General features: G+C 38.6%; 2 long non-coding RNA genes across 2 annotated transcripts in view; one reads left to right on the top strand and one right to left on the bottom strand.

Annotated features, from left to right (window-relative positions):
* The window catches only part of LOC112982221 (uncharacterized), a 134,393-nt gene that overhangs the window by 17,452 nt on the left and 102,007 nt on the right, over nt 1-14,934 (top strand). Inside the window, exon 2 of the long non-coding RNA XR_003258924.2 lies at nt 3,302-3,478. This is a non-coding gene — a long non-coding RNA (uncharacterized LOC112982221). The remainder of the gene's footprint in view (nt 1-3,301; nt 3,479-14,934) is intronic.
* On the bottom strand, nt 89-14,800 carry LOC112982220 (uncharacterized). Its single transcript, XR_003258923.2, has 4 exons — nt 11,758-14,800; nt 9,104-9,290; nt 7,159-7,211; nt 89-2,183 (listed from the first exon to the last, which is right to left on the bottom strand). It is a non-coding gene; the product is annotated as an uncharacterized LOC112982220 (long non-coding RNA).

The raw sequence follows: 14,934 nt of genomic DNA, 5'->3' as shown, positions 1-14,934 counted from the left end.
AAGATAAAGGATAAGCCTTTGGCAGCCAGAAACCTATTTCAGCAGCTTCTTAAGTGTGTCACAGACAAGTCTGCAAAGACATTTCATAATAAAACTGATAAAGATCATGCAGTATTGAACTGATCTGCAAACAGTCAAACACAGACTAAACCTATTGTGTGTGTCACTGTGCATGTACATTCATCTGGATTTGTAAGCAAGTGACAGGACAGCATTTCAAGAATTTTGTAGTGAAGTAAGAGGAGTTTATTGCTCATTGACTTTTTTTCAATCATTCTTTTATTTTGGCTATGTTTTACATTTTAAGCATGTGAAAATAAATGAGATATTTGCAAAAATATTTCTCTAACTCACCAATACGACTAACATTTCCAGTTTTAAGGGAGGGCCGAGACTCTATGAAGGTAGGAATACAAAAGAGTGCACCACACAAGTCAGAAAAATGGCAATGAACTTAAGATATTGCACATGACTTCCTTTTTCACTGTGTCTTGTTCAGCAATCCCTATCATATTACTGGCTTCTGATTAACTGTTCAGTGGTTATTTGAAGCTAAGCAAACAAGTATTTTCTCTATTTCTAGAAACAATCATCAGTAATATGTGACCGTTGAGGATGATGATGGGAAATACTTTCTCCATTCAAGCAGTAGTTCTGGCCACCAGGCCTCACAGCTAATCCTCCTTAATGCTTTTAAATTACTGGCCATTTTGTTGTCTTAGAAACATGGTGGCTTTTCATATTTGTGTTAATAGTACCATGGATCTAAATCTACTTCCTAAACTGCGTAGATGTTCCTAACAGTGCTTCCTTCTCAGTGGGGCAGAATAAATTTCCACAGGAGAGAAAAGTCAGATCATAAGGAAGCAGGATAAAACAGAGCAATAAATGATTGATTTGATAAGAAACTGTAATTTTTAATGTCTGAAAGTAGTACATCTTACTTAATTTGCTTCCTGGCAACCCTATGCAGGGTCCTACCAACCATGTCATTTAGTCTGTGACTGACAATGAAACTTGTGCCATCATCACCAAGAAGAACCAAGAATTGGGCTATTTTCAGTGGAGTATTTGAGGTGTATCATAAAATCCTCTGGATAAGTGAGATGCTGTTTGTTGGACAGAATTGAGTACATCTGGCAATGCCAGATTAAGCTTTGCACAGAAGACGTGCTGCTTCCTGCGTATGATGACACTGTGATTTATGGAAAGAGGAGCCCTGGTATGGAAGGACCATCTTGGAAACCACCTCTGCTGTGAGCTCAGATGCAAGAACTGCTTCTGGTAGTTGCAGAGTGATTCATTCTGCAGCTTAAGAGAGGGAAATCTTTCCCCTGCTCTTCCATCATCCTGCATAGGTCCTCTGTTTCTATGTCTTCAGCACTGGCATCAAATTCAACTGCTAGGTCTGCTTTCAGAAAAGATTAGTGGAACCAATAATAGCTAAGTGCCCTTGTTGAAGTCAGACCTGAGATATTAAATATGTTTGTTGGAGTTTTACTGGAAGAATGTAGATCTACAGTAAATGCGGCACTGAAAGCAGAAGTATTGTTCTCTAATACATTTCTGCACAGGTCAGCAGATAAAGCTGATACATTATGGAAGGCCAGCAGCAGAGACATTTTATTCATTGTTCCAGGAACATAAACCAAGGTGATTTCATGTTGAATAGAGAGTAAAACATTTCTGCTCTCATTTCCATACTCTCAATAATCATTAAATATAGTTGAAGGATTGTAAGGGAATTTGCTCTTTGACCCAATATTAACCAATAACAGAAATTGCTAACAGTGGGAAATAGTCTTTGTGCTCAGTGCGCAAGAGAAAGACTTGTACGCTTTTATTATGGATAGATTTTTAATGTAAGATTTTTACCTCTGTGGCCTGAATGGAAGCTTAGAGCCTGTTACTAACAAAATAGTAAGATTGACTACAGTTAGCCTGAAAAAAAATGGAAATGTGGTTAGCTTCTAAGTCTCAGTATTGAGCTTCTTCTGAACGCTAATATCATCTTGCACTATGCATGCATTTCAAGGGATCCCTTCTCCTCCTCCTGTAAGATCAGCATGTAGAGTTAAGATGAGCAACAGCCTTTCTTGTTGAGAAGGAGGTAGCTGTAAATACAGATGTTCATACATATTCAGCACATTCTCACTCCTCTTCGTAGTCTCATGCTGTCGAGTCTGCAAAGCACAAATTTGCAGTACAATGCTCAGGTTTCTCCCTTGCTTTAGGCTTCAGCTGGAAATAATCTAGTTAGCTTGATCCTTGATCTGTCTTTGTGGAAGAAGGGAAGGGAAAAAAGGATACAATGCACTGCTGCTGTAGTGGAGTTCTAATCTCAAAGACAAAAGCTCAGAGCATCACACTACTTTAAGCTAACAAGAGACATGCCTGGCAGTCCCTCTTCATCAAATAACATGTATGCATATGACTGTCTCATGATCTGACACATGGGCATGCCTCCTATGCATAACCTTATCACATGGCCCATCCTTAGTTGGGTGGACATATCCCATTCTGGAAATTAAAAAACTACTGTTTCTGCTTTTCCGCAGAAGAGGTTACTCATTTTCCTGGCTATCCTGAGGGATAAAATAGACCATTTGCTTGAACAGTGCAAGAGGAGTGCTGTGCAACATCTTCAGACACAGGCAGGATGGGAGCAGGGATCCTGTTAGATTTTTTTTAGCACAGTGCTCTATAGCTTCCATACTGAAGCAATTGTGCCAGCCTCACTCAGAGATGCAGTGTTGTATCTAAGGGGCTACAAGACTTGCAGTTACACCTCAGTCCTCCAAAGCTAGCTAAGAATTTGCTGAAATCAGAAAGGTTGAGAACTTTGTAAATTAGTATTAGCTTTTGTGTCCTGCTGTTGTTGGAGTGTCAAATTTTCCTTGGATATCCTTAGATGAATCTTTGTCCTTCAGGTTCATGGGAATTTGCTGTGGCTTCAAACTGCAGATTTTTTTTATGTCTGTTTTGGTTCTCATTCTATTTCTTCACAATCTTTGAATAGTCATGATTATCTGTTTATTATATACCATTTTTCATCACGAAAGGGCTCCTGGTGGTGGGAATCCCACCCAACTAATCCCCAGAGCATGTAATAGTTTCCTTCTATATTCTGTATCAAGTGGGGTGAGATTAGGAAGCAGACAGTAATTAAACCAATTGATGATGCTTGCTCTTCCCAAAAAAATCTTGCATAGTATCCTATATGTGCTTTAAGGACTTAATATTTACTTTCATTGAAAGTTTTTCAACCTGAAACTTCTTGTTTTCTTTCTATGGCATCTAGTGCAGTGGCATCACGTTCCATCAGTACAACTCCAGATTCTACAGCATAGAAATGAACAACAACCACAACCACAAGAAATAATTATTATGTCTTCAGGAGTGGAGTACCCAGGGAGCCATCCCAGGACAATGGTTTATTACTCAGTCTGACAGAAACATACCTACTGCTGAATTCCAGGTACAGCTATTGGTAGTACTGTGATGAAATCTGGGTATGTGAAAACTTTAGCTTGAAAACTAGCATTTTTTGGAACGCAGTAGTTTTGTAATGCTGTAGAAATGGATGTCGCAGAACAGGCTAATTGGAAGGCCAGCATGCTGCAGGGTGTGTGCATAGTGGTACCTAAATGCTGAGTCATGTTTATGATATGCCCTTTTCCTTTAAGAATTTTATAGTAAGACAAGTCACATGTCCCTTAGAAAAGCCTTATTTGACCTTTTATAAGAGAACTTTTAATAATCTACTACAATAAAACTAGCCTGCAGAGGCAAAATATATTCAGTTGAAGAATCTGCAGTACCATTTCAATGAAATTCCACGGTGCGGCCACTTTTCATTACCTACCTTATAACTGTGTCTCCTTTAACTGGATGTTCCATTAACATTGCTGACACAGGCTCATTAGGGAAAGCTGTGTCCAACATTAATAAGAGATTAATTTCATTTAAAATAAAAAAAGCAAGAAAACTCAAGATGAGTTTTATAAAGACTGAATTGCCATTAAGCCCTGGGGAGATGACTGTATCTGCTTTATTTGATTGGAAATTAGAAATGTAGCATTTCTTCTGAGATATATCACAGTGCATTTGACTCTCTGAGTTTGAAGGAAAGCCATACTGCAAGGGAAAATGCAGGGAATGACTGGAACAGAATCAATGACTTAGCTAATCACTCTGACCAGCATGCCTCTTTCATATTAGAGCAAAACAATGCAAGAGCTTGAACTGAAATAAATTGCTGCTTAATAAGGGCAGAAGTAAGTTTTACCTTTTCAGCTAATTTCTTTTCAGCTTCCCTAGCTGTAAAACACTTATTTAAGAAAGTTAGCAGCTGTACTGTTCTCTGAAGCATGAAAAATCTTGATTGGGGTCTCTATACTGGAATCAGTGAAGCTTAAACATTGATATACTGGGACACAGGGAGGGGACAAACTAGATTTCTACTCCACAAAGTGTCCTGCTGACCAATGCACAGAGGGTTGTTTGTTTTGGGCTCTGAAAGGCAGCTTGCCAGACCTCCTGCCTATATGATAAGCATCATGTTATCTGTGCCTATCTGCAGGGTTAAGAGCAGCAAGCAAAAAGCTGTGGCCACAGAAGAAAAGGGCAGGATAGTTTAAGCAACTTTCTTTGAGGCTGGGCTTCTGGCATTCCTGCTTTTGACAAAGAAGAACTTGTCTGTTTTGGACAAGAGATCTCCCTTAAGTTTTTTAGACTTAAGGTCTTGAATTTGAGGAATACATTTCAGCTGAAATTGATTGATGCAAGTTGGTTATGTTGATGAGTGAACTTCTACTCTGAAACTGCCAGGCAAAAATCCTAATAAATTAATTTTCCTCCATAGGAGTAGTCTAGCCTTTCACCTGTATAACTTAGAACAACATTTAGACAAAGTCATCTATTCTCTAGCAGAAATGACTGTTAAGCTCAGTGTATAGACAAGTTACTCATATAAAACACTGGTCATTTTACTATTATATTAATATTAGCACTGTGAGACTGTTTCCGCAGTCAGTCAGAATATTTCTCACTAGGCTTTGAATCTTAATTTTTATCTGCAGCTTTCTAAGCAATAAGACAGGTTTCTTGGCTTCGGTGCCTTTGTTGCCTAGGCCAGATTCTGTACTCAACTACACAATATAACTCCATAGTGTTAATGTGACTGAACAAGAAGAAATAAGTGGGAATGGTATAAGCAGGGTTATACTTGTTTTTACTAGGTTAGTACTAAACACTGCTGGCAGTGGATGTCTGCCCTGCCTGACTTTATTCTCTTCCCCATGCAGTTCATGAGCCCTGCTCCAAATCCTCTTGATCATGTCATACCTTCCTGCTTCCATCTTGGATGTCAGAGTTGGAGAATTTTATCCTCTCTACTGTGTAAACCTTCCCACCTCATGAGAGAGGGTGTTTCTGCAGCCGTCATGGGTGTTAGTGATTCAAAATACTTTTCTAAGAAGCTGCAAGGGTGTAGTTCAGATGTGTTAAGTTTCTGATGCAGACTGAACTCTCTTAAGATTTATGCTTTCCTGGGGCTAAAGCCTCTTCTGTTGTCTGAGTGAAGGAGCGTCAGGCTGAGGAGTACCTAATGGAGACTCTTTTTCTCTTATATGTTTCTACAAAGAAAATATAACCAGGCCCCATTATATCATTGTACCTACCTTAATTCAATGCATTTGTGTCTAGAATGACCACTTTTCTCAATAGATTAACCTTTTTTTTCATCCTGAAGTCTAAAAAATTATCAGTTGTCTCAGCTGCTAGAGTTTCTTATTCCTAATATTAACCATTACTTTCATAGGCAGACATGACTGCAAAGGCATTGCAGCATATAGGCAAAGGAAGCAATGGCATCCGCGGCTTGCGTGCTGAATACATTTGTTATTTGCATACAGACTGTTAGTATGAGCGGAATTTACTCCTGGATTTGTTTTTATTTACTTTAGTTAGTATACATTCCCTTCCACTTTTGTGTCCCTCTTTGAAGTGCTGATTCCATTGAATACTGTGAAAATTTTTCTCATCCCTGATTATAAAATTTTAAGATTTTAAAAACTGAAGTATTCAGAGTAACCTAGAAGAGATTTCATGTGCGATGTAAGCCTAGAACCCCTTTCTGTAACTCCTAGTCATCAGCTGCTATTGCAAAATATCTTAGTAAGGAAAGAAGGGATAGCAGGTGGAACAAGGCCACCTGAGCAAAACACTGATTGGGAGATAGCAGTTATAGAATCAAGAATCACATAAAAACATTTTTTATGATTAATGACAGACTGGTTAATAAGTAACTAGCAAAGAACAGTTCACACCTCTGCACTGTGGTTATTTAGATGTAATTGGCTTTACTGAAATCATAAGTTTATTGTCTTTTATTTGTATAACCTTGTCTGATTTACTAAATATCACTTGGGTGTTTTTACAAGTTTGTCTCTTTTTTTTTATTAAAGCAGAGAGACTGACTCATTCGTCTTAATCCATTTGTACACAGACACAGTCTTAGATGTGCATGCCAGCATCCATATCTAGGGAAAAGTTCAGAAAGGTTGAGACTACTTCATGTTTCTGTGAGCATAAATGGCAGCAAGTTCAGGCCTTTAGTGTCATGCTGTGCTTAACAAACTTTCCTGGTGTATGTTCTACTTAGAAATCAGCTGACATTCCGTTGTATTATTTTGGGGTTATGTTGTAAAAGCTTGGAAGCACTGTTTTTAATACCATTCAAAAGTTTGTAGGGTGTTGCTTCTGATGCTTAGTAATGTCAAAGCATGACATTATGAAAGTACAGATGTCTTCCTCTGGACTGTCAGCCAGCTGTGTGAATGTGCATTTTGTTCCAACCATATATTCTAAAATGTTCTTTGTCAGCTTTTATGGACAAGATCCTTGGGAAAAAGCAAATGCTTGCAATAGTTATTGAGGCTGACATTCATCCCTGCCATTTCTTCACTCTTATTTTATTGTTTTGTTGCTGACATCTAATTTCATTCAGTAATTTGCTGTTTTGACATGCACAAATACATTAGATCATCTCACTTGTAAGAACTGTCAATACTTAGAGATCATGATAACCTAGTAGTTCTGCAGTGGCAACTCATAAAGCATATAGTCACTTCTTCACGTATTTACTGATCCACCTACCCTATGTTTTGACTCCAAATGAATTCCCCAAGGATGGAGTTATCCAACTGTATCTGCATCAAAGTAAAAGTTAAAAAGGAAAGGAAAAAATAAAACTACTATGAAAAGATGAAGTATTTCAGTTAGCAAATAATTTTTAAGCACACTGCAATAATTAAAGACACAATGCTTAAAGACGTAATGCAGAACAGGTTTAAAACAATTAGCTTTGATTTCTTTCCTGATCTGAGTTAAAATCCTGCTTCAAAGTTTAGCTGAAGACTTCTATGTTAAAAAGAAATTATTGTCATCCTCAGTGCTTTACACCTCACCAACTGTGCTTTGTGCATTTTCCTCCTCTTTATCTGTGGCCTGAAGTACAAGACGTTGGAACTGTTACATAGCAATTAAGAGGTCATAAAGCCAATTCTGTCTGACCAAATTCTGCTGCCAGAAAACTGTTGATTCAGCCTTATGCAAAATCATTTCTTCTCATCTCTTTCATTAAGATTATAGTAGAATATCAGCCTTGGAGCTGTTTTTCTGCTGTTTCCAAGAGAATCCCAGGGATTATATCAAAATCACAGTTCTTTCAGTCAGGTCTGCCTAAGCCATCCACCACTCAGTGTGACTGCAGATTGCTCAGTAAATTGTAGCTGCATTTGCAGATAATTCCCAAGGCAATGGTTGCACTGGCAAATACCACAGTTCCCTTTTTCAAAGGTGTGAGTGTCGCTGAATTGACATTCTGGATGGGCAATTTTTATTCTGAGCTAATAAAAGTTTTGCCAGGGAATGCTATCAATGTTAGCTTCTTCAAGACTTTGAAGCCATTTTCTGAAACAACAAAGAATTGTTTTAGCTGTGCGAGCACTGCATTTTATAAGACAACCTTCATAAAATTTTCATTAGCTTCAGTAGTCTTTGGATCAGCCCCATGGACTTTCTTACTGTCATGAAGGGGATCTTTTAATTAGGATTAAGTTTTCATATTTTGAAACCTACGGTGTTTATGGTGATGAATTCATTATAAATGTCTTTAACAGACTGCTTTGTTATCAGACTAGGCTATAGCTAGATAAAACTCTTTAACTTAAAGACTGTCACTTTGAAAACAATCTCGTTGCATTGTTATGAGGATGACTTTTCCTTCCAAAGTGAAGGGGATATGCCCGAAGATGCAGTTATAGTGGTGATATTTGTAATGTTAAATTTAGGGACTCTTGTTATCTGTTGTTAATTTATATTTTCAAGCATTGATAAGGAATAATTACTTCAGATGACCTGAACATTTCTGCAAAAGGATATATATTGAGATTTAGGAATACCAGAACAGAAAGCTAAAATTCTAAGCTGTTTTGGAGGGTTTATGAATGCTTTAATTTCACTCTTTCTCTTTCCTGACCTCTCTTCCTCCTTCCCCTTTTCCAAAAATATTAGAGGACTGAAGATATTTACAAAAAGCCTGAACAGTCTATTGTAAAAGATTAAGCTCGTTTTTTGTTTTGTGATTTTATTGTTAGTATTTTTTACAAACAAATGAATATAGGTTTTGATTTAAGTCAGTAGAGAAACCAGGCTCAAATTATCTCATAATTACAGTCATTTCTTGCTATGCCACTTGTTTAATGACAGGCATTTACACTGCAAAGTACTATCACACTATTGCTACTCTATCCACAAACAGTAATATTAAATATGCTTGATAATAGACAAGTAGGATGGGAAATGCAAGTCACTTATAAAGCGTTATGTGTTATGAAGTATTTGACATGCTCTTTAGGTAGAATTATGTTTATTTTTCTGATAGACTGAAAAGTCTCTGACGAACTTCATGTTACCTCCTATAGTCACTGATACATGAGTATATGTTTTTCTAGTTGGGGATGTGCCCATAAAACAGAAGCGGAAACCCAGAAGTTAAAGCATATTTTCACTAAAAATTCGTAGCAGTAAAAAGCAGTACCTCCTTATTTGACACTTCTATTTCTTGTGTGTCAACAATTCATATCTATTTAGGTGAAAAAAACAAGTTACTTCTCCAAAACAGGATACTCAAAGGAGCTGTGTATGGAGGTGAGATGGACTTAGTGTTTCCCTATTCATCACGTAGTTTTCAGCTGCATTCTGAATTTCATAATACTTGCAGTTATCTGGAAAACAGAAATAAAAATTTAAAACTCAAATATCCTATGGAGCTGTGGCAGTAGTAGATTCTCTTTGTGAGAATCAGCAAAATACTGAAGCCAGGACTCTGGATATTGAAAAACAGGATATAGTGATTTCCATGGTAATTTTTTCTTTGTAGGCAAGTGTGTACAGACCTCCCCCATGGACTGCTTGTCATCTCCTGAGTTATATTCAACTCTTAGGATATTTTTCCATAATTCTGCAGCGCAAATGACCTGGTCATCAGCCAGGTATATGCTTCTGTGTAACCTGGAGTATACAATTTATAATACAGATACAAGGAGGATTAAATTTATCTAATTTATCTTTGGTATCCCCACTGAGTTTAATAGATGTACCTCAGGGATTTTTTTTTTTCCATTGCAGGAGATAGAGAAATCATATATGATTAGCAGGTTATTTGGTTGGTAAAATATTATTTTTAAATAGCTTATACTTTACCACTCCTTTGGTCTTGTATTGGTGCCCTCACAGCTGCATGAACTACACTTTCTCTAATTTACTCTCCTTCAAAGCTTCCTCAGAAATACGGTCAAAGCTTTAGGTTTGGGGATACGGTCATGATTATCATCTGCAGTAGTGCAGCTTCGCTGAAGAGAATAGTATCATGTTTGCTAACAGTAGTTTAAGACCTGCTGCTGCACCTGGGCAGTGCCATCCTTCCTTCTGGAGAGGTCCCCATGGGTAGTGTGCAGTAACTCTGCTACATGGCACAACTTAACACAAGTGCAATGAATCTAAACATTGGGAGCTCTGAGGTACTCTGTTCAGCTTTTTATTTCAGAACAAAGCTTGCAGGAAAGCTTGCTCTCAAGAGAGAAGGTCCACCAGAGAGTTGTTAATAACATGACCCATAAACTAGAAGGGAGGAGAAGCAGCAGCCTGTTAAAGGGTGAATTAGGTCTTTGGTAGGTTGTACATTATAACAAGATGAGCAAATGAAAGTGCAGCTGGCCACATATATATGAAGAGTATATATGGAATATGCACCAGGAATTACCTAATACCTTATAGTCATTCAGCACATACTGTGTACCTGGATGCTGTAATACAGCTATGAATGATGACAATAATCAGTACTGTTAAGCTGTTGTTGCTATTACATTTCTGTGAGAACTAGAAACTGGATCAAGATTTCACTCTCACTTCTCAAAAGCATCCAAGCAACTGTCATGTGTTTTTGGCACTTATTGCCACAGTAGAATTTTGAATGAGAAACCAAATGGGTGATTTTACATCTTACTTGAATTCGCACTAGGTGTCCAGTCTTACAATAGAAATATACCATTCCAAACAAAAAACAGTGCTTTAGGGAATTCTACATCATGTACAGGGTTAACAGGAAAGCAGCAGGTCCTATTTAAGTCTGGTACAGGAGTTGCCAGAGCAGCAGAAATGTTGTTTTCTTTCAATGATTAATGTGCTCAATAAAACTATAGCATCTGCTGCCAGTTTTCATTAACAAATAAATGAAAAACAAACCCGCGTGGTAGGCAGTGTGTCTGGGGATAGCTTAAACAGGACTGAGCTGCTTTGGATTTCAGCTATTTTCTTTAGGACGACAGTGTGGAGCACTTTCTTGTTTATAGGATAAACACAAGGGATTGAAGTGATCTGCGTAGCACGCAGGAGTGGTTGCCAACCCATAACATTGTGCAGAATGCAAAAATTCCATAGCTTGCTCCCTTGCGAGTTGTAGGCTACAATCTTCCTGCATATTGGTTTTAGTGTAAATAACAGTTAAATCATCAGAACAGACAAGCTGCCAGTAAAACTTTGAACAAAGTATTAGTTAGTTTATTTTCCTTCCTTTATAACACAAGTTCGACAAGCTCAAAGCTCAGTCCATGTATTGTTTCAGGGGACGTATTTCACATCACATTACTACCAGTAATGCCCAAATGTAAGGCTGAAAATATTTTTCACAAAATGTCTGCTTTTTTAGCTTCCTCACAACAAAGCAGACTCTCTGAAATACCACAGATCACTTCAGCTTTAGCCTTGCTTTTTATGGAAACAGGGTTTATTTGATTGTGGTGTTTTTCTCTCCTCCCTTTTGTCCTTCCTTATAACTTCTGAACCATATTGGCCAGCTGCACCCTTTTTGACAGAAGAAGAAAGGAAGGAGGGTTCATATACAACAGTGTCTCTAGGTAGGGAAAGGTTGCAGTGTCTACACGTAGACATTAGAGAATGCAGATAGCAGAGAACCAGTGTGAGTATGCCATCCTCAGGGAAGTTTCGGTCAACAATTGCATCTTTCTGGATATTAAAGTCAGTCCATGAACTTTTCATCTTTCTCAGCTCTGATACTGCTAGAGCTGCTTTTCTTCTTGGAAGTTTGAGAACAATGATCCAAGGAGGTGTCAGGCTGGACCTGACTTTGTATTTGTGGCAAGAACTCCACTGACTCAGTCTCAGGATACTTACCAGTAGCATTTCCAGCCTGTTTGGGGCTCCTTGGTGTAGAAATTATGTTCTTTTAAACAAATACGCAAAGAGTATTTCTGGTAATAATATGGTATCCTTTGGACACATGGAAGCCTAACAATCTCCGGAGCCATCTGCTTGTGTATTTGCAAAATAAAACTTACTAGTTCATAGTAGAAATACATCACAGAATTGCAAAAACATTGCGGCACTAAAAAAAGAAAAAAGAAAAAAAGAAAAGCTACAAAGCCATTATGAACTGAGGGACATAATAGAGTAGACCCTTGCAGGGTCTATGAGGGACACGGATGGCTTTGGGAACCTGAGATATTTGTTCTAATACCTGATGAATACTCTGGGCTTAATGGCAGCACAGAGAAAGCAGCTGCACCTTTGACTGTACCTATGAGCTATGCAGAAACCAAGGAAACCCTCCCTGTAAATGTTAGATAGGAGACCAATGAATTTATCTGTACTGCTGTTCCCATAAAATCAGCCTCTCCCAATTACTTTCTCTGCAAAGATCAAAATTGTATCTCCAGATAGAAGAGAATAAGCTAATTTTAAATAATCACAAAGGCTAAGCTAATACACATCAAAAAAGCATGCATACTAAATATTTGAGGACAGTTCTCCTGCACATAACTTTGGTGCTTAGTACAAACTGGGTAGTGCTCAGGTAACTCACATGGTCACACTGTATGAGACTTGGTGAGATTCACACCACCAGAGAATTTCATGTTACTGAGAACAGCACATCATGACTGAGCACTAGGTTCTGTAACTGTCATCAACATGCAGATGTGATTATTTGCTAATGAACAGACATCCCTCTGTACTTTAATTGCATCACACATTTGGATCTTATATTCTTGCCATGGTGATTGTGCTCCCTGTCTAGCGTGAGTCACTGGACTCTGCAGGTATGTACAGAGTGTGCTATGCAGAGTGATGCATTGAGCAGGTGTGGCAAAGGACAGAGCAGTTTAGCTAAAAGGAAATTGGAATATATTTTCAAAGAGAATGTACAAATACCTTAGTGTTTGATTTCCAGGGTGGTGATTAATTGCAAACTGTAAGATAAGAATGTACAGGACAATGAGAGCAATAGCCTTTTGTTATATCATGTCGTAGATTCACCTCTGGTTTAAGCCGGCTTTTGGTGGCGTAAACCAGAGTGCAGACATTCTGGAAGTGTAAAGACTGAAGTGAAAGTCTGAATTCCTTCTCTCTGATGAATTCTTGCTCCTGGCAAGCTGAGCATGGAGGACACTGGGCACAGCAGCCTGTGCTGGCTGGGGTTTTCTGAGACTCTGTGAGGTTATCACATATGTTACTCCTATCAGTTATGATGGTGGAAATTAAAAAATGGCCTGCTCCCATCAAAGTGCAGATCATACCCTGGCTAAAGTTGATCCTATTCATTTACTTGTACGTGCTTGTGCCAGAGAGCAAATCTTGGCTTTCATGTGCATTCTGAACTCGGGGCCTACAGAGAGATTGCATTTAAACTCAGAACTCAAATGCTGGCAATGTGATCTACAGACTTAGGAGGTACAGTATATCATCAGAGTTTGTCCAGCTTAATCTGAGCTAGCTTAAAGAGCAAAAGAGATATAGAGCTTTTACGTCTTTCCCTGTATTTATAAAATCACTATACAGTTTGGTACAACTTGCAGTCCCAGCTAGAAGCAGTAAAAGTTCTTGTGTTCCAGCTCATAAATTGGGGCGAGATGGCAGTGCTGTGATGAGGCTTGCACAATACCCACACAGCTTACACCTGACTCAAAGCATTACTATTAATTCCTCACTTTCACGAACACAAAATTCACATCCCATTTCTTTTCTACTCTCTGTTCTAAAAAGAACACCTCCTATTATATGCCACAACCAGAAATCTCTCTCTGGACAGTACAAAATTCTTGGAGATGTTAATGCCATTAAGCAAGATCATCTCTGAAATGAGGCTTATGCATTCCCCCATTACCCAGTGCCTCACACCACTGGAAAATCAAATGGGTTCCTGGCCTGAACGTTCCTGCTGTTATCTAACTTTCACTGTACTTTATGTCAATTATTAACATCAGCTTCGATAGAAATCTTAACACATGCTAACAAATAGAACTCCTACATCATTTCTGTTACTCTATATTATTTTGCTCTGTGATCTTTGTTTTGGAGCCTACCTTTCCACCTCTCACTTTCCAATATGCTCTCACAGCTGGAGTATTTTGGGCCGATAGATTGTTTTCAGCCTTTTGAGGACTGGGTGCAAAAGTCATTAACTATCTCTTTCACCCTCCAGCCAAAGATGTTGTTCATCATATATGATCCTTCTGCCTAGGAGTTAATTTTACCCCAAAATACCACAAAGATTTTGACAAAAACCAGTAGACACCAGGAAATGGCTTACATGAGCTCTCAGATCAGAACATATTTAGATGCATTGAGGAAGTTGTTGAAGAGTTACCTTAGGTGTGAAAAGCTTTCCTTGGCTTGGGTTGCTCACTTAATGTTTTTCCAGGGAATTTCAGACCCAGTGACACTCATTTGCGTTTTCTCAACGTGGTAAATAATGAAGTGTAAAACCTGCTAACTGCTAACAAAGCAGTTATGATGTAAAGCTTGGGGCAGGGGGAGGGATGTACATTCCAGGCACTTGGAGTGAGGCGTGGATACAAAGGGGTTATTTGGCTTGCTCTGCTTCCAGTGCAGGTTTGAGACAGTACATGCTGACCAGAAAGTACTTAGGACTCTCCACCTGGGAAGACTGAATGTGTATCCAGTCCGCAGGGAACACTAATCTTGATACAGCATTTGTGTTGGGGATGGAGGAAAATGTGACTTGAGACATGTCTTTCTGCTATTTCTGTTTAGAGGATGCAGTTTTAAGCTTTGCCATCTGGCAAGTGTCAGGGCAGATTTCAAATTTCTTTAACTTTCTCCAGAGTCAGGTGTTGGAGAAGAGATTCGGGGAGCCATAAGCTGCCTCTTGATAGCCTCCCCATGCCTGCCATCTTTGTCCAGCAGGAAATGGATACACCCTGATTCTGACCCAAGAGGAGCTTGGGGAGTGACAGAAGTGCAGAACGGAGCCCATGGTATGCAGGCTTCTTGACAGGAAAATTATGACAATATCCAGTAAAGGGTAATTCCATTCTCATGCTTTTTTCCCCA

This window comes from Dromaius novaehollandiae, chromosome 15 (genome assembly GCF_036370855.1).
Source record: "Dromaius novaehollandiae isolate bDroNov1 chromosome 15, bDroNov1.hap1, whole genome shotgun sequence".
NCBI classification, from domain to species: domain Eukaryota; kingdom Metazoa; phylum Chordata; class Aves; order Casuariiformes; family Dromaiidae; genus Dromaius; species Dromaius novaehollandiae.
The sequence above is the reverse complement of the archived record's forward strand: the minus strand, read 5'-3'. Positions and strand labels throughout refer to the sequence as shown.